Here is a 21,057-nt window from a genome sequence, read left to right as displayed (position 1 = left end):
AACTGGTCAGATAGCTTTGCATCTCGCAATCCCATAACGAACTTGTCACGAACAAGGTGCTCTTCCACTTTGAGATTTTGTACTCGCAACATTTGACAAGATGATAAAGCGCCGAAAAAAATTAATAGATTGGCTCCCCTTGCAGCTGTATTTGACAATGGAATCGGGGGCTTTCGTAAATTTCATTGACTGGGTGGACGAAATGTGGCGCTACTTACTCTAGATATCCGAAAACGAGAGGGTTTCAGGAGTTGATGCTCCCAGTGACAAGAAGATGCTGCGTGCTTGAGGCCCCATACAATACAAAAGCGCGCACGCCTGCACCTCCTCAGTGGCCACGTTCAGACTGGCAGCAAAGACGGTCTTTGGATGTCGCTATCCATGTTGGCCACTTCCCCGGGCTTGTGAAGGTAAACGGTGGTGAAGGCTGAGGTCCAGGCATTCCGACACGCAGCATGTTGACCTTGGAATCGCCGGAGTCCGCGCTGACTGCCACATCCATAACTGCCGTGTTAACCATATCCCTCTTCTGACACCATGTTTGGTGGCGGTTAATTTGCACCGCGGCTGTACTATAGAGAACGTGTCGCACCTAGTGTTCACATCAGCCATTAGCTGACGCGAGCATCGGAAAAAAAGTATTTGAAATGAAGTTAACAGGTAATCTTTTATCTTCTTTTATTCTGTCCCACTAAAATGAAAACGTTTTGCATATAAATCAAGTTATACTTTGTGACTTATTTTTCTTGAGTTACCTAGCAACAAACCAATGACATGCCAGATGCAAGGCCAATACACCTTTTTTATTTCTTGTGCTGCCCTCTGCCGCATGCCACTGGAAATGTTTTGGAAGGGTGCCGGTACTTTTGCCAGTTGATTTTTTTACCTGCACCCATGTTGAGTGTGCGTTGGTTGTGCGTTTCATGGATCATGATTAATTGTGAATGGCTTCTCTGGGACAGCCTGTCGTTCCTGGAAGCCATGTAGCACTCACCGACTAGTACTGGGTGAGCAGGCCTGAGTAACAGTGTGGCTGATAAAGGCACGCTGACTTCCATCTGCCGATGTGGCTGCCTTGGAATTGGTTTTCACCGATTTCTGGCACTTGAATCTCGCTTTTTTTTTTCCTTTTACACATTATTTACACATTTCTCATATTCAAAAAGTCTTTGACTGCAGCCTTCCACATCGGATTTACCAAAGTGGAGAATTTATTTGCATTAATATCGGCAACCACAGATTATTAGCTTCAGATATTGTGGAAAAGGCACATCGCTGATATAAGTAATGTCAAAACATAGCAAAACATACATATCTGCTCATATGTGAGCCACGTTGTTCCACCCTGAGACAAGTCAATATGAGTGGCTGAGCCACTTAAACAACGGCAACTGTGATCCAGACACATATATCATTGGCTTTTATTACTGTTTCTCGCTTTTCTTTGTTTAACTTCATCATACTTAAAGTTTGCACGTTCCATAAAGTATTATTATAGAAACTGTGCTTGGCATAAGCACTCATTCATAGGATGCGTGTAGTTCTCTTGCAAAAACACGGATGCCGTCGCTGACACCGTTAGTAACTGAGCGAGGCGGTTGTTTGTTCAGCTGCTGCACTGAATCCACCATATCTTGTTTGACACAGGGATACACAGTGCATCCCAGGAATTAAGAAATGTGTCAGTATAACAACACGTACAGACCCACAGCGAATACGACCGGCAGCCTTTGGGAAAGGTGACTTAGATGTTGGCACAGTGCTGTGTTGCCACTTGCCGCTTATTGTGTACGCGCCATGTGAAGAGTAGTTGATTTCAAATCGCCAAGGTCTAAATTGAACTATAAAAGCAGTTTCCTTTGTCCTAACTGCTTATATTTAAGTTCAGGCCCACCGGTAGCGGGTGCACAAAGCCAAAGGAAGCTTTAAATCCCTGTAAAAAATATCTGCTCTCACAGCAGCTTGTTGCTTTCTGGGAGCCCAATCAGTTGAAAAATAGTGTTCACATGCTTTGTTGAATCAGTGTGCTGTGAAGGGTGCTCTAGTTAAAGTGGACAGTGGCGGGCAAACCTTTCGCTCAAATACAGATGCCTTGATCTTGCAGTTAGCCTCTTGTAGCCTTTCTGGTGCATCATGCAGAGACAGAAGTTTCTTGTTCTTCTTTCTCAAGGTGTGTGAAGTGCGTTTAGCTGTTGGGCAGCAGTTCTTGCTAGTGGCTGCTGAGCCCATTTTTTCAAACGCAGCAGGCGAGCCACAAGAAGGCTTCTTCTTTTCCTATAAGCAAAGCATCACTGATTTGGGTAACTGGAGGTGCCTGAAAAAAAAAAAAAAATGTGTGTGAAAGGAAACCACGACTTGGGCATTTATGTTCTATCCGAGGGTATCATCTGAGTGGGGCATTTATTTGGAATGCGTACTTGTAAAACACCTAGTAAAATATGGGTGAAGAGGCAAATACCTCGTGGTGAAGGTGACAAGGATCCATTGCAAGCCCTGGAGAACAAGCGTTGCTGAGATGTCTTGGTGATGTTGGCCAGCTGTAGTGCTTCAAAGTAGCATACTTTTCCAATTCTACGGCATGCTGCAAGGCTCTCTGCATGTGCTAGAAGGTCCTGCGCTTCTTGCTGTGATTGGAAATTGCATCTCTTGGGCAGAAGTCCAGCAAGTAAAAATGCTGCAACTGGGAAATGTCTTGCCTTCCGCCTTCTCAAAGACGACTATCTTGTTGTAAACAAGAGGGGGCATTGCCTCATTGACCAACTCTGCTGTTTTATAAGCAAGGACATTCTGATTTTCGAATGCTTGCAAAGACCAGAGCATGGTTGGACAACGAAGCGTTGTGTTGAAGGATCTGAAAAGACAGGAACTGGGTGATGTTTCCACTTGACAAGTATCTACTGTTTCTTCCACCTGCAGGCTTACTTCCGACCTCTGGAGTATTGCACCACTTTTATTGAATGAAACGGTGGCTTCTGCTACTGTTCCTCACCTTTTGCATTCTTTCGGCAGTTTCTTGCTCAAGTACTTCGGCAGGTTTGGGAAGACAGTCGGCACTGCGTCTTTTGCAAGTGTAGGGACATCGTGTAGCACAATAACAACACTCCAATTTGTACCATGTTCAAAGTCTCGCAGTATGAACCTGTCGAAAGAAAACAATTTGTTACAACTTAGTCTGATATGCCACACAAACTAACGCTGCCAGCTCTTGCAAAAAGGAAATGCTGATATGAAGGCTGAGTTCAGTTTTCCTGTGTTCTTGTGCTGCAGTGGCACTTAAATGGAATTTCTAAGCATACAGGGTCAACCACATGTTTAAGCATGTACGTACCCTGCGTTGAAATGCTTCTCGCATACCGCTGAATTCTCTTGGAGTTGCCTGTCAGTGCTCAGTATTGCACGAGCCCACTTTTGAAACACGTCTTTGAAACCGGTGCTTGGAACAATGGTACTTTTTTGGTGGACAACCTGTGCCCAGAGTTGCAGCCAGGAACGAAGCACCAGCATTCAGTTTTCCTCTTTATTTTAGAGGGCATCTTTACCACAGCTCACAAGTGCATGCCTGCACAAACGACACAGCCCCTGTGATGACGCTGTGTTATCTTACGGGGAATCTATGACGGCGGCACGGCACAGCGCCCCTGCAGCAGCGCTCCTATTGCCATCAGTGCGCCAAGGGACCCTGTCTGGCAAGCAAAACACAGCGTGCTTTTCACTCCTCCCCATTCTAACCACTCTACCCCAGCTACAAGGTGCCTTTACACGGATGACAGATGGACGCAGACGAAAAAGAAGGGGGAGGGGGGGGGGTGTCGCACAAACTTGCCCTGGGCTTCCTGATATGAGAACTCCTTGCAGTTGGCACCGATGACTGCACGAAGCAGTGCCAATCGTCCGTTGCACAGATTGGTCTTAACAAGAGGTTTGTTTGATCCAGCCAAGTTTCACTGCACCTTCTATACCTAGGCCTTTGATTCCCCGAGGTGCAGCGTTGTGCCCTGCACCCCCGTGCTCGATTGAATGGAGTGCAAGGCAAGGTGCCGCCGCATTGCAGTGCACCCTTGAGCCTTGCAGTGACTGTGTGCAGCCCGGCACACCTTTAACTGGCACCACCTGCACGTATTCATTTGTGGTGCTGTGTACCCTTTCTGAATCGAACAGACCTAAGCTGATAACCCACAGAAACCACCTGCCATAAAGATGGTAAACCCTCCTGTGTTCTGGAAGAAAACTGGAAAACAATACTTTCCAAGCAATAGAAGATTGTCATTAAGCACAGTATGGCCCACTATTAAACTGAAAATCCCATTGGTATTTAGGACAGATTTGCTATTTCTTCAGCTTCAGAGGGAAAAAAAGCACTTGCTTTTTTTTTTGACTGAAATTAGGTCGAGAAAAATATTTTCCAGACCTTCACACACAAACTGAGTTATCAGTGCTGGCATATTAATTTAGTGTTCCCTTTAATAAGAGTCGAGCATACTATACATTTCGATTCTTAAGTACCTAAGTTACTGATAGCTAGCTATATTCTTGTTACGTAATGTGAGTAGCCTCTTGAGCATGTGCATAACTGTGTCTTTTGCACAAAATGTGTAAGCAAAAAGGTTTGTGTAAAATTTTTGCACTGTTCGATATTTGATTCGATATTCGGTTTTTTTTTGCTTGATTTGATTCGAAATCTACTACAGTAAAAAAGCTCGTTAATTCTAATTCTGGGGGGATGCTACGAAAGTTTGAATTACACAAGATTAGAACTAATTTAGGTCAGAGAAAAAATTCACTGACGATTACAATACTCCCTAATGCGAATGAGCATGCGTGCTCACGCTATGTCACATTGGCGAGAACAACAAGTTCAATGCACTGGTGCAGCCAATGAAACTGGACGTGGCCAACATGGGCTGACGTGCCCGACGTTGAGATGGCTTTTGCTCTATCTGTTGCTTTCGTCACTCCGACTGCAGCGACTCACAATGCATTGTGCGAAGAAAAAGGGTGCCCATGCTGCTTTGCTGATGGTTGCAGAGAGCTGTTAAAAGCAGCACACACGTTGGGAATCGTTCTGCGCATGCTCCAAAGAGAGCAGCTGACGGCATGTTCGTCGAAGGGGACGACACTTTGGCTGGCGCAACGCAAGCAGTGTAGCGCAACTGGCCGCAAGCAACGCTTACCCGTGTGCCGAGAACGTCGGACTATAAACACACCTTTATGCCACCCACACTCGCCTCAGGAGCGGGCGCCTTAAAATGCACTCGCAAGATGCACCGCAACCTGCTGCAACTTTGGTCTCCATTATACTCTTGTAGCTGCACCAGCTGCATGCTGCCGAGGTCCACAATATGTGTAGGTGTCTTCCAAACACGTATCCCAATGATGCTTTTCTTTGAGTAACAGCCATGAATCTCAAAGGCTATGTTTTTTGGTACTGCGAGCGGCAATAAACGTCACAGGTGCCATGTAATGTGGAAACATGGGGATAAACCACCATGTAACATGGTGCTTTATCGTCGGTTTTGGGGGCTCAACGTCATCTATGTGACAAGGGAACACTTCTGGTGGAAGAAAAAAATATTGTGAGGTCAAATCTGTTAAAAACAGAAGTGACGTGATTTTCTGTGTGGAAGACGCGAAACTTGTTTTTGGGGCCTGCCATTAGAAGTGTATTTTCGTATGCCGCACATTTCGACTCAATGATCGTTTCGAGCATTTAGCATGTATGTCTGTGCAGTAAAACCATGGTGATGTCAGCTGGTATACCTTCCAGGTAAACAGGAATTGCCTTATGAGTGCCACTTTATCTCATAGTGCCTGGTAGGCTATGCTTCTGAGAAAAAAAATAATAAGAAAATATGGTTGATCCCACTTTCATAGGAATTGGTAGAACACGAAAGTGAAACATGTCTTCACAGAAGCTGTTTCATGTTTATTGTCCGTGAAAAAGTTACAAGTAGCTATCCGGCACCCTACCACTGAACAGGGATCCTCGACAATTGCCACACAAGCAAAAGTTGTCGAATGACTCGCGACTGGAAACATCCCCCGGAGACACTGCATTGCACGCGCGGGAGCATTGCACAAATCCGCCATAAACCACAGCCGTTTGCAAACCAAACAAGTTGTTAATAAATCGCTTCTTGAACTTGCAGTCCGCTACAGTGAAAGGTGCACTATTTGGGGGTCAGCGAATGTGTTGCAGGTTCGCTTGGCGCATGGCGTCCTGTTGGCGAGCAGCTTCGGGGGAGGTGTGAGCATTTTGGTCCGGCTTTGTAATGTCTTGGGCAACCAGTTGAGTTTCAACGCGTTCAGCGTCAGGAATGTGAGTGGCAGAGTTTGCAGAGTGTGCTGTGAATGCACAAAGGCACTTCGCGCTGGTGTGTTTCTCGCCAGACCAAAGCGAGATTCACCTGTCAACGTTGTTGCCTTTCTGTGCCGCTTAGTGGAGCAGTTTTCTTAGTTGGTGCCATCGCAAGCGAAACAGGCAGCGTGTAAGCCCTACTGATGCATGTTGAAGCTGCACACCGTAGGCGACGAGGCATCACAGGCTAATGCGACGCGAAAGACAAACCATGTGCGGAAACTGCATCCTCACCTCAGCAGAAGGCCCTACACTGCCTACACCAGGCTACACCGTGTTGGAGCCTCCGCTCCGCTGAAACTACCAAAGTGTGTTCACTGTCGGCACTGGTCAGTGTCATGATGTAATACTTCACCTCACCACTCTTAGATGGTGGCGCCATCCCTGTCAAGAGAGCATATTTTATGCGTTCGCTCCAACGTCACTTCCATTGCAGGAAGTTGGTCATGGACCCCGGCATAAAACTCTTTCATGTTTAAAAAAATCAAGCCTGCTGTCGTTGCATTGGTTTTGTCAATGCTCGAGGGGGAAACGTCATCCTGCTTGTCATCTGCTATGTGCTCAATGAGTGTGCAATTTTCTCGGCAGACATAAGACAAAACAAGCATGAGTTGTGTTTGCTGTTGCAGTCTGTTTTGTTCTATCTTTCTTCTTGTAATGGCATTTTTTTTGTGTGTGTGGTTGTTCACATATTAACTGCCAGCAGCGCAACCGTGCTTCGTAAAAATTTGCCCTATTCCGTTGAAAATACGAGATCCAGCATGCCCTAGCATGCAGCTACTATTGCATTTCGACAGGAAATTAACACAGAGACATGTGTTTCATTTCGCATTTTCATTAGCAAATTTTCCCCATCAAGAGATACAGTGCACAAAACAATATTACAGAGCTGAGTATCTCGTATCTACAGTACAAACTGCACGTTCTATAGGCGCATCAGTACGTAACAAAGCTTCTTACAATACCTGAATAGCAAAAGTTATTTTTTTTTTCTTTGCATCTGATAATCTTACACAAATGAATCTTTTGTCGCAACAGTTACTTGTGATTACTTATGCAAAAAATTATCGGTAAGCAGAACCAGTTGAAAGGCAGCACATTTCGAATATGCAGACACAGCTGAGAGAGATTCAGGGGAGGTGGAGTTGTCTGTGCTGGATCTTTGGTGTGGAAAAAAAGGAGCTAATACCATATTTACTCGATCCTAACGTGCCCTTGATTGTAACGCTTACCCGTTTGCTGTGACCTAAAGAAAGAAAAGCCCTTTACAGTACTGCGCACCTCATTCTTTCATTCAGAAATACAACTTTCTCTCAATTGCAAAAAATAATGATTTACACCCAGTGCACTAAAGTTACGATAAATAAAAAAAAGTCGAAGTTTTGCGCGAAAGGCGAAGCATCGATTACGATAGCAAATTAGTAGACAGCTGTATGAAAAGTAAGGATAGTAGTTTTATTGGCTGTATAAACTTTTAAATATTCGCTTACTAACTAAATTAACGAGCATGGTGTCGCGCACACACAAGCATGAACGTGTATCACTCAATGATCGCGGAAACTCTTTAAACGCTGGAGTGAGGAAGTGCGGTAGCAGGAGCGAGGGAACCGTCCTTTGTGTGGCCTCTCCCTTTGATGCGAACTAAGCGACGAGAACACAGCGCGATGTGCCTAGACTCTTATCTTGCAGCGGATCGCTTTCAAGATAGGGGCTGCGTGGCCGCGCTGTGCGTAGCAGCTGCCGGTGTAGAACGCCTCTCCTGTTTGCGCCAGTCCTGCACGCAAGTTTCGGGAACTCAGAATGTCCATGATGTGGCCCGATTTCCCTCCGTCTCTGCACACATGATCACTTTCCTTTTAATTTGCAGTCGGCACTTCTATGCTGATAGAGCAAACGCAGAAAACGGGAAGACAGACGGTGCATTAACCTAAGCCAAAGGAAGCATTGCCTAAGCACACGCACATGGAGAAAGCTACAGCAGTTAGGCTCGAAGTGCCTACGAGGCGGCCGTTTTGAAATGCTGATGGCGATATGGCGACGCAGATTTATGGTCGTGCTCGATTCTAACATGCACGCAATTTTTGGACCCGTTTTATCGGAAAAAAAGTGCACGTTAGATTCAAGTAAATATGGTAAGTTATATGCTTACATACAACACAATTGCTGGAACAAATTTCAGAACTGGTTCTGCAAAACAGTGCTTTCAATTCAGGTAGGTCAACTCTCATTATATTTTGTTGTGGGATTTGTGCTAAAAATATAGCACAAAAATTTAACAAGGCAAATTCTTCTTTTAACTTATACTATGTTGATGCAACAGGTTTGGTAATGCTGCTTTCTCAACAACTGTCTGAAAACACTGATCAGTTTCAGACAGATAAATTATCTTGATCCATGAATTTCTTATTCACTTGTAACTAGCATATATAAGGCACTGACTGATTAGTTAGTTCCTTCAGCCTTTTATATACTCCCTGTTTTCCTAGTTCTGCAGGATGCCTATTACAGGAAGACTAGCTTCCAAAAGTTGGAAGCCGTTGATCATCTGTGTGTGAACCTTTTTCGCTCGAGAGGAATTTGTGCTGCACAGGAGGGACAAAATGTTGCGGCAACGCCAAAGCGCACGGCTCACTAGGCGCCAATGTAAGCACCTTCGTAAGCAATGCACAGCAGTGCAGCTTGCCGCAACGGTAAATTCACTTGTTCTCAGCAAAATCTGCTCGGCTGCTTAGCTCTCAGTTAACAACTGCAAACATTGCACATTGCAGATTCAATAAAGAACAAGACAAGCTGGCTGTTTTTTAGCAACACACAAGAAATTTCACTTCGTAACTTAAAATGCACCCGCCGTTGTAGCAGACAACATTTCTTCTCTTTTCCTTACTTATCTGGAACGTTGGCTGATGCAGAAACAAAATCTTGCAGTGCGCAGTAGATGGCACCTGCTTGCACGTGCGCAGAGAGCGCCAGGAGCAGACGAACAGAATGGCTGCTGAAGCGATAAGCTCAATGGCACCGCCTGTCGGGGCAATGAAAGCTATCAAGTACATAATACTACACAAACGGAAAAAAGAAAATATGAGGGAACACATTTTTCTTCTCTACATAATTCCATGATTTTACTTCAGTTATACGTAGATTCCAAAGGTATAGCCAAATATGCAAAGTGTATTTAATTTTCCATTGGCCACCAGAAACACAGCTACTCTATTTGCCAGCTACCGTGACTAGCTCAGCTGTTCACCCAGTGGCGAAACGTCAGCCGTGCGATGCACAGAACATAGTTTCTTTGTAGGCCAAAGAAAGCTTTGGGTTATTTCATCATGTCTTGGAAACTCACCCAAGCTTCTGTGCTTTTAAAGCTTTGGGTGTTCAATGCTGGTCGCATCGTCAGACGTGAAGCACATCAGCCAACTCAGCCGCACGAAGACAACTGAAGTTAACTCATCTGGTAGTCATAACTAACTACTTTTGACTGAACACGTAGAACAGCAGTGTGCATTGTATTTGCCACCAGCGTTTCCCAGTAAAGATTACAGTTACACAAGCTGCAGTTGCCGGGAAGCATGACAAGCAGCCAGGGATCTTGAACGATATCGTGTTTCACTCTTAAAGGCGAAGCCTAAGCATCCTCAAATTTTTTTATTGTGAAGCAATACTACTTTAGGTCGCACTTCAGCCCGTTCCGTGGCGAGGCGCTGGTAGGCACCATTGACGTTTAGCATGACCTCGCTGCGTGACGTCACACCACGTGACCTAGAGTGACGTCACACCAGCTGTGTAAAAACGGGGCCCCATCTCACGCCGTCGCGAGGCGAGGCGGTAGCCACCAACGGTGGCCTAACTCCCGCTCCTCTCACCAGGGGCGCGGCGCCCAAGTCATCCTCGCGTGTCGCGACATCAGCAGCGGCCTCCTCGCAGCCGCCGACGTTCGGCGGGTGTCGAGCATCGAGAACGTCATCATGCGCTACTTGGACCTCTCGTCCTTCAGCTCGATACGGGCGTTCGCCAACGGCGTGCTCAAGTCCGAGATGCACCTGGACGTGCTGGTGCTTAGATGATTCACTGTAAGCCGTAGCGCTAGCATAACCCAAGACTACCACCAGCCATACTACCAGCTGATCCGAGAATAACACACTATTGCTTCGCAATCACCAGGCTTAACCAAGCTAAGCCACGGCCGTTTTTATGGTTAACAATAAAGTAAAAGAGTTGTTTCTTGTTTTCCTCGCTACATGGATGTAACCTTCTTTAAAAATTTTATTTCCATTGAATGAAATCAAACTGTGTCTTGTTTTAACTAAAGGATGGTTCTTGTTTGTCAATGTTTGTTCCCTCCTCACATAGTCATGCTTCAGTTGCTGCTCCCATAACCAATGTTTGTCAGTACCATTTTAGTTTTGCAACTCCTCTTTTCGAGCCGGGCGTGACCTGTTTCTAGGGACTGTGAGAGCGCTGCAGTCGGGTTTGTCAAGTGAGGTAGGTAGGCTTGCTTTGGGGGCACACAGAAATACTCCAAATCGGGGGGGTGCAGTGTGCCATGGGATGGACATCATTCGAGGGCAGGAAAGCTAGCAGCAAGATAGAATTTGAGGAGCGATTGAGAGAAATGGTGGGAAACCGGTGGGCTAGGAAAATTTTTAGTTACTTGTACATGAGGTATTTGACACAAAATGGAGGAAGCGAACCAGAACATTGTCAAGCAAATATTTATACAGTAGGGGGGGGGGGGGGGGCGAACCAAGAATCATCGGTTAAGAAAAAGGTTAAAGAAACAGAGTGGGTCTGTATCAGCCACAGACAGGCTGAAGAGACTGAGACAGTCACCGAGGAATCCGACAGCAGCAAGTATGGCTGTGGGATTTATTGTCATCGTTTATATAGGCCATCATAGGTCGATGCACACACTGTTGTGCATCGACCGATCTGCAAGCCCGTTGGAACGGGGAAACTCCGGGCTCGAAGTCACATGTTTGAACTCGTACCATCTGGCAAAGGCGGTGAATTGGTGGCTTGAAAACTGGGGCTTGTTATCCATGCAGACTTTCACTGGGATTTCGTACCTTGCAAAGATGGCTGCCAACTTGTTGATGAACGCAGTTGCAGATGCATCCTCCTGTTTGTCGACTTCTGGAAAATTCAAATGAGTGTCAAAGACTGCAAGGTACATGGATCCACTATGATAGAACAGATGTACGCCAACTCGCGACCAGGGTTGATCAGGCGGAGGTTGTAGCAAGAGAGGCTTGTTCGGCTGTTTGTATGCATAGGTTTTGCAGACCGCACATTTCTGTACCATGTCTGCAATGGCCGAGTCCAAACCAGGCCAGAAGACTAAGCACCTTGCCCTAGCTTTGCACTTATTTATACCCAGATGGCTCTCGTGAATGCGCCTGAGCGTTTCTAGTCGCAGCTTTTTCGAATAACTACTTTGCTTCCTTTCAGTAGAATTCCATCAAACACTGAAAGTTCCGAGGCAAATGGTTTGATTGTTCCTTCGTTGTCTTTGCTTGAGGACAGGCTTTCTGCAGCCGCACTCAGCTACGGGTCGTTATAGGTCTCCTGTGCCAAGCGCTGTTACGTTCTTTCGCTTACTAAGGACGACAGAACGGCAACTGCGTGTACGTGAATGTTGCCGAAATCAGTAATGTCTCCAGACTTTGCTGGTGTGGCTCTTGAAAGCATGTCCACAAGCTCCATTTCTTTGCCTGGCACAAACTGCAGAACATACTCGTATATTTGCAGACGAAGAAAAAAAAGTTGAAGCCTTGGGGGCATGTTCCCGATGTCTTTGGATGCAATGGCTATTAATGGCTTGTCATCGGTGTCTATTACAATTTTCCTGTCATAGACAGACTGGTGGAACTTCTCGCAACCGTATGCAATTCCCATCGCCTCTTTCTCGATCTGAGAGTAACGTTTTTCGACTTTGGTTATTGCTCGTGACGTGTAGGCGACGGGACACCAGCCGCTGGTGTGTCGCTGAAGCATTGCAGCCCCTACGCCATTCTTAGAAGCGTTTGACGTTATCTTAGTTTCTTTTGCAGGGTCGAATATAGCAAGCAGTGGGGCAGTGCGCAGGGCTTTGCAGATTGTATCCCATTCTTGCGCATGCTTTTCTGTCCAATTGAACACGGTGTCCTTCCGTATCAGACTTCAAAGAAGCTTTGTTTTGTCAGCTAGTGTTGGCAGATATTTGCTGAAATAGATTATTACACCCAACATGCGCTGAACGAGAAGTTTATTGTTTGGTACGGGAATTTGGCTTAGACAGTGTACTGGTGCTGGATTTGGATGATTTCCCGCTTCACTGATCACATCGCCCAAGAAAGCTATTTCATGTACAGTCGCCGACTGTTTATTCGGACCTCACGGGGACTGCGGAAATGTCCGAATAAGCAGGTGTCTGAAAAAGCAGATTAATAAAAAAAAAATGAAGTACTTTATTTCCACGCACTTATTCGGGCTCGGTAGTAGGCTTGAAGAAATTGTGAATGCGCCGTTGCACGCTGTTCTGTTTACCCGCAATCAGATAAGCCTGAATCTCGGAGAGGATCGTACGGTCACTATAGGCGGCTGAAAGCACAGTCACTGCTTGTACACGCTCCGCATGCGACGGCAGCGTAGCACATGGTACATCATCTTCCGACTCGGAGTCATCGTCCGGCAGTGCAGCAGAAACCTGACGAATTATCTTGCCATCGTTGAGTTCTGCGCATGTCAGTACAGCATTGTCAGCACCTGTGAAACTGTCAAATGAGACGGTGTCCGGAATCGCAATGCAACCACTGCGCAGGTCTCGGCAGAACATTTTCGGCGTCAGTAGGGAGCACATCGGAAGGCGACAAATCCTAGGCCTCCCGGCACCCGCTTGCCGGCATTCCCTAGTGCAGTCTGCGTGGGCACTGTTGGCGCCATTAGACACTTGACGCGATGTTTCCGTATGCCGTGTTGGATCACCGCAACTTCGACACAGCACACAAAGCAAACACCACCATGCCGTCACGTCGACATCAGTCGCACAAACGAAAAACGTGGCCTATTCGCAGCGTCATGCACTAAGAAACAAATCAGCTGCTGGATTGTATTGACATGGCTGCCTAAGCTGAGACCGGAACTGCTGTGGAGACTCTTTCGAACCAGGCAGAAACGATGATGATGAGTGGGCATTTGCAGTAGCGCCACTTCGTGGGGCAGCAAGGAGGCTCCGTTTAAAACTAAAATGGCGTTCAGCAAGCTGAACCGTGCACCGGTCAGAGTCGGCGCATGGTGCTCTTGATCGAGTTGGCTCAAGGAGTGTCCGAAAAATCAGATGAGAGGTTGCAAGGTGTCCGAAGTTTCGGCAGTTGTTATACATTATGGTCCATGGGGAGAATGGCGGTGCCGCGAAGCAGACCGAATAATCGAGCATGTCCGAATTTTTGGAGTCCGAAAAATCAGTCGGCGACTGTACTCCGAACTTGCACTTAGCCAAGTTGAATGTTAGCCCTGCTCATTATGCTGCACAGAGAGCAGCTTTAAGGTGATCATCATGCTCCTGCTTCGAAGGTCCCCACACCAGAATGTCATCAATGTACGCCCTTACTCCTGGTAAAGGGTCGAAAATCTTGCTGAGCATTTTCTGGAAGACTTTGGGTGCAGATGCGATTCCAAATGGAAGTCTAAGGAAGCGGTAGCGACCAAAAGGCGTGGCGAACATGCATATCTTTGAAGTGGCCTCGTCGAGTGGAATTTGGTGAAAACCCGCCTTCGCGTCTAGGCGACTAAACAATTTTGCGCCTGTCAGCTCTGCCTCAATATCTTAGCGTTGTGGCATGTGGTAGTGCTCGTGTTTCAAGCATGCGTTTACGTTGGGTCCGTGCATACCCTGAGGCTACTGTCTTTTTTTTCTCACAATAACCAGCGCACTTACCCAATCAGTTGGTTCATCCACTTTGCAGATGATATTCACCTTTTCCATGCGCAGGATTTCTTTCCGCAGGGGTTCCCGTAACGCCAAGGGGACACTACGCGCTGCATGGATCACTGGAACTGCATCGTCACGAAAGCACCATCCGGTACTCTCACTTCACACAACCAGTGCCTTCGAAGAGGTGGTGAAATTCCTGTATGGCCGGGGCAACCTTGTCCGTGGTCATGGAATCGACAGCCCGGGACAGTAGTGCTACAGCCAGTTCCAGACCTAAGATGGGCGGGCTCCGTTTCACAATGAAGTAGTCTACGGGGCACGTACGATCGTTGATAGAGACCACCTGAGTTGTCACTCCGTAGTGCCTGATCGCATTTCTGCTATAGGACTGTAAAACGGAATTACTTGACCTTGGGCGTGGCTTCGTTCGGAATCTGTTGTACACCACCAATGATAACAGGTTGGCTTGGGAACCAGTGTCCACTTTGAACGCAACCTGTTGTTTTCCAACTTGGGCCTTTAAAATCCAGTCCGTTTTCTGGATTCTGTATATGGTGATGTCCAAGATTTTGAAATCCTCACTTTCATGTTGCACTTCGCCGACCTCATGCTTTCTGTAGCACACTGTGAAAGGATTTCAGCCTCCACAAGCATGGCAAATTTTGCCAAAGGCGGGCCGCTTCCCTGGCTCATGTCTTCTATTCCATGTGGAGCACTGGGACATGTTTTTCAGGCTTTGGCTCTGGTGTGGGTAGCCTTTTTCGACAGCGTCCACTTTTGCCTCGTTACTTTGCCATGTTTCATTTTGTTTTCTCGCAACCTCTGTGGCCTTGCAGATTTGTTCTGCCTTTTGGAGCATCAAATCCTCCTCTCTCAGCTTTTTCTCCCTTAGTTTACCGTTCCTGGTACCAAACTTATTTGGTCGCGAATCATTGAGTCAAAAAGTAGACCAAAGTTGCAGTACCTTGCTTGCTTCCGTAGGTCTCGTATGAAGTGTTCCACTGGTTCACCTTCGTCTTGCGTCCTTGTTCTGAAGACGTATCTTTCATAGACTTCGTTTTGCTGCTCTGCCCAGTACTCCTTGATTTTTTTTCCCACAGTTTTATAGTCTTGCTTGTTTTCGCCTTCAGCGAACGTAAATTTGTTGAAGACTTCCAGTGCATCATCCCTGGCAGCAGTCAGGAGCCTGGCAATTTTAGCAGCTTCTGTCAGCGGTTTTGCTGGCTCTATTGCTTGTACATACAGTTCGAACTTTTGCTTGAATAGCTCCCAGTTCTTCTGAACCTTTCCTGTTATACGAAGATGGTCCAGTAGCTTCAGCAGCTCCACGATTCTCAGTACGGATGAAGCGTTATAGCTGCTTCCGTCATGGGCCCCACTTTTGACACCATGTATCAGCCACAGACAGGCAGAAGAGACTGAAACAGTCACTGAGGAATCCGAGAGCAGCAAGTGTGGCTGTGGTGTTTATTGTTATCACTTATATAGGCCATCATCGGTCGATGTGCAACAGAGTGCACACCACGTGGCATGGTTGGCATGACCCAGCACGATACAGGGTCTGTGGAAAATAGGGATGCAGATGAAATCAGCACTGGGAACATGCAAAACTTTCAAGCAGGAAATTGCCAAAGAAAATATCTATGATAATTCTAGGGGAAGCGCTTTGTTGTTTGACGCCAGGACAGGAGTACTGCAGACTAATACGTACCGAGTCAAGTACCAAGGGCGAGGAGTGCGTGTGGAGAGGAGGAGGAAACGGCTGAACACCTGATACTTTTCTGTAAAGGGCTTGTCCTTACAGTTCAAAGCAATGAGGCAGACTTTTTTAAAGCTTGGGGTTTAGGGACAGTGGAGGAAAAATAGACTTTAAGTGGGTGGAAATAACTAGAAATAACCGAATGAAAGTTATCTCAGTGGTGGCTAAAATCGAGGCAGGAGTGAAATCTCACCCGGCACTAAGTAAAAAGTATATTATTACTCATGGCTAGGTGGCGTGTGCTGCCACCCGGTTTAAAGGCCTTATCCCTCCATCCATCCGTGCCAAATGAGCAGCGCTGTTCTGCTGATGTGGTTGCGGTTGTTCTCACTGCATCTTGTGCTGGTAACCATTTTCTCACTGTGTGTGCCTTGCCACTGTCCGCGTGCACGTGGCCGACTGCCGAGCATTTCAGTGACGGTCATGTCTCCGCTACGAGTACCTGCAATATGCGGATCACCACGTGTTAATGATATTGCACGCGTGCTTTGATTTGGGGGTTGACTTTTTTCCCCTCCTGAGATAAACTTACTCCTGGGTCCATATTCTACCTCTTGTCATGAAGTTCTATAGAACTACATAACAACATGCCAACATGTGTCATGTCTGTTTTCACTAGCAGTTAGAGAAAAGGTCCTACAAATGGTACATAATTTCTCTTCCATCAGATCCATGTAGTCACTTTAGAAGTGACAAAGCGCCATTTTCTGCTCGGAGAAATGTTTGGGGGGAAATCATGCAAAGTTTTTGATGTACAGTTCCAGGAAGGTGACATGATCAAGTCACATGTTGCATGTCACATGCCATAAGTGAGCACGGTGCATGAGCATACATAAAGAAGTGCAGAGTTCTTTGCTTCCTGTCGATCCAGTCTGCTCTTATACCCGCTGAAAAAAATAGAATCATGTCAAAATAAAGGGAACTCGCACATGGGTGAGCACTAGAACCATGTTGCGGCCTTTCTGGAAATTCTCCGCTAGAGTCATCCAGGCCCATCCTCCAGACGTATGCCTTCAGCTCAAAGAAGGAAACAGAAGAGGGGTCAAGCCGAATGCTGAGCCCCGGCTTCTCTGAAATTCAAAGTTGGTGAATGGGTGACCTTCTTCATTTTTGGAATGTGCATTCACTTTTCACACGAATCTAATTAATTAATTGCATGGTAATGTTACTGGTATTTCATTTGTGTGAAAGGGACTGACTTTAATGATATACTTGGGGAGAACCACTGACTGTTGTGTGCTAGTGATGTGCGCCTTGATTTAATAAAGGTGACATATTTCTCTTTTGGAGTACTCCTTAACTTGTACGTGAATGGCAAAGGTGGGATGCATATTTTTTCAACATGAACTTTGGAATGCTGTTGAACAAAGAACTAGCCATAGGCATGCAGCTGGCACAAAAAGGGTATCTACGCGACTTTTAAAAGATCTGAAGCACATTCGGTTCGGAGGGTTAACTTTGACCGTATTTTACTATAGGTGAGTGCACCAATTGAGGGCTGGCACATGTACCAGCCTTCAAATTTCGACAATAAAAAGCAGAACTCTAGTGCTTCTTCCAGTGCTTGGGTATAGCTAGCTGATGTCTGAACAGCACAACAGTACAGCGTGAGTAGGCATCCTTCCTTTTAACTGAATGTTGTGTTTTGGGCATAAAATAGCTGCTTATAAGCGTGCATGTAAGTTGGCAAAATGCTGCGTTCATCAAGAAAACTTGTAAATAGAAGTACATGAAAAATATGTGAGCTTGAATCTTTTGAACTTCACTCAAGCCATTTTGCCAGTGGATATTGATGATGCAACACTTCTGGTGCACCACCAATTATGTGACAATTGAAGATAGCTGTGTGTGTGTAACTACGCGACTACAAAGGCGCAATTTTAGCTGCCTCATGTCACGGCAATATGTGTTTATCTGCATCACACGGTTCATGCACGGAGCGTCCAAGATCTCTCCAGGAAACTGCTCTCATTTTAATAAGAAGGAGGGCGCTTTCAGGACTCACCTTATTCAGACGTCCACGAGACACAACTTGTATACCCATCCTCCCAAGCAATTTCTTTGTATATAAGAGAATAAATAGTTGTGGAGCAAAATGGCTCCTTTAATCAGCGAGTCCCATGCAGTTGCCGAGCGCCACCATCGACATACAACCATAGCTGCACCAGGATATAGCAGACGCTTGCACGCTTGGTGCAAAGGTAGACCGTAGCGCTGAGGTGGAGGGAATGGCAGCGGGCCGCCTACTACCCATAGGCAAGGCGAGGAGTTCGGAAACTAAAAAACGGTTTAGAAGAGTTAACTGCTGGGCTAGTTGGTGATCTTGCATACTGAAAAGATTTTGCGCCAAAATACAACACACACAAGAAAGACGACGACACCACGGGTGCCCGTGGTGTCGTCGTCTTTTTTGTGTGTGTTGTTTTTTGGCGCAAAATCTTTTCAGTTGAAAAAACGGTTGCCCATAATCCTGGGAGAGTGTTTTTGCAGGTTGATCCGATTCACCCACGTAACAAGTGAAGTCACGGGATCACTGTTGCCAGTTTTTGCTTTCTGCTTGAGGTCAAGTCAAGACTAAGTCACCAGAGCAAGCCTCCCCCTGATCACTTGCATTTTGTTGTTGCGTCGACACGTCCGTCTTCCATCTCATCGCTATGACAGAAGCAGGTAGCGATGAAGAAGCTGTTAGATATAGCATGATATTGTCGCATATACCCTGCTGGAGTATACAAGCTGAATCAAGATACAGGCGGTTGCACTTTACGAAAACGCAAGCGGGGACGCGCGATGCTGAGATGAACCTCGTTCTCCTCTTCTTCAGTCTCTTGCTGCGTCACACCATGTGGCATTACCCCCTCTTCAAAAGAAAGACATAGGCTTGACCTGAGAGCGCCGAGATGGTCTAGGACGAACACATAGGCTATATTCACAATCACTGTGGTGTGCGATATAGTCACAAGGCACTGATGGATGAGCAACCACAAAACTAACCGAAGCGGCGGAAAACATCGAATATTAGGTGCTATAGTACGGTTTCAACCGCACAACGTGCACAATCTCAGATTGCGGTTGTCGACGTCGAGGAGGCTGACTTCCGTCAGGAAGGACTTCGTAATTCACGTCACTAATTCGCTGCAACACTCTGTAAGGTCCGAAGTAGCGACTCAAAAGCGTCTCGGATAGTCCTTTTCGGCGCACGGGAGTCCAGACCAAAACTTGATCACCAGGTTGGAACTTGACATGTCGATGGCGGAGACTGTAACGGTGCGCATCGATGCTCTGTTGTTGCTTTATGTGCACTCGGGCAAGCTGACGGGCTTCTTCCACGCGTTGCACGAAAAGTTCGGCATCTTGGGCGAGGTCGAGATGATCGATGTTGTTGCACGGCAGCATTGCTTCTAACATAGTCTGCACTTCACGGCCGTAAACGAGGTAAAACAGCGTGAAGCGTGTTGTTTCTTGCGTAGCAGTATTATAGGCAAATGTTACGTAAGAGAGTATCTCGTCCCACGTCTTGTGCTGTACGTCTACGTACATAGACAGCATGTCAGTCATCGTTCTGTTCAGTCGTTCGGTCAAGCTGTTTGTCTGCGGATGATAGGCAGTTGTCCTTCGATGGGTCGTGCAGCTGAGTTTAAAAACGTCTTCAATGAGCTGTGCTGTAAAGGCTTAGCCTTGGTCTGTGATGACGTGCAATGGGGCGCCATGCCGTAGGACGATGCTCTGTATGAAAAGCTGGGCAACCTCGGAAGCTGTGCCTCGAGGCAGCGCCTTTGTCTAAGCATATCGCGTTAAATAGTCCGTGGCGACAATTATCCACCTGTTGCCAGAAGACAGTGGAAACGGGCCCAGAAGATCCATGCCGACCTGGTTGAAAGGTTTGCCAGGTGGGTCAATCGGATTCAGCAATCCCGCAGGCTTCACAGCTGGCGACTTTCGGCGCTGGCATTCACGGCAGGCTTGGACATACCGTTTAACACACTCGGCAAGTCTCGGCCAGTAGTAGGATTTGCGCACTCTATCAAGCGTTCGCGTAAAACCCAAATGGCCAGACGGAGGCTCGTCATGACAGGCGAACAAAACTTTGGCACGGAGGTCTGCTGGAACGACCAAAAGATAGATCTTGTTGGTGGCAGCGGAGTTCTTCTTGTATAAGACGCCATGTCGTAAACAAAAAGACGACAATCCTCGAGTGATATGCCGGGGTATTGATGGGTTTCGTCCTTCGAATATAGGCCGTAGTGCGTCATCTGCGCGCTGCCATGTGGACAAATCATTAACGCTTACGGCCCCAAGGAAAGCCCCGTCATCCTCAATGTCATGGTCGGTAGTGTTGATAGGGGTGCGCGAGAGTGCGTCAGCGTCTTCGTGTATGCGGCCCGACTTGTACACGATGGTCACGTCATACTCCTGCAAACGTAAACTCAATCGTGCCAATTGTCCATAAGGGTCCCGGAGATTTGCAAGCCAGCATAACGAGTGATGATCAGTTACAACTTTGAATGGGCAGCCGTAAAGGTAAGGTCGGAATTTGGCCAGCGCCCATATGACGGCAAGACACTCTTTCTCCGCGGTGGTGTAGTTGGTCTCTGCACGCGATAGTGTGCGACTTGCGTAGGCGATCACTCTTTCAATACCTTCCTGCCATTGTATGAACTTCTGTGTCCGCCTCCTCGTCAAAGTGGGCCAAAACTGGTGCTGACACCAGACGCTGTCGAAGCTCGGTGAAAGCAGTCTCTTGCTCCGAGGACCAGACGAACGATACATCGTCCCTCGTGAGGCGAGTCAGCGGCTCCGCCATCTTCAAAAAATTTTCTATGAAATGCCGGTAGTATGCGCAAAGGCCCAGGAAGCGTTGGACACCTTTCTTGTCGGTCGGGGTGGGAAACGAGGCTACAGCGGCAGTTTTCGCGGGTTCGGTGCTGACGCCTTCCGTACTGACCACGTGTCCGAGAAACATCAGCTCCTTGTAGCCGAAATGACACTTCTGAGGCTTAAGGGTGAGGTTAGCCGATCGGATGGCTTCGAGAACTT

At 46.9% G+C, this 21,057-nt stretch overlaps 1 protein-coding gene across 2 annotated transcripts in view; it reads left to right on the top strand.

Moving 5' to 3' along the window:
- The window catches only part of O-fut1 (O-fucosyltransferase 1), a 167,604-nt gene that overhangs the window by 61,167 nt on the left and 85,380 nt on the right, over positions 1 to 21,057 (top strand). The gene's annotated exons all lie outside the window — the stretch shown is intronic.

The sequence above is a fragment of the Dermacentor andersoni genome, chromosome 1 (assembly GCF_023375885.2).
Source record: "Dermacentor andersoni chromosome 1, qqDerAnde1_hic_scaffold, whole genome shotgun sequence".
Taxonomy (NCBI): Eukaryota; Metazoa; Arthropoda; class Arachnida; order Ixodida; family Ixodidae; genus Dermacentor; species Dermacentor andersoni.
This window is presented reverse-complemented; position numbering and strand designations above follow the sequence as displayed.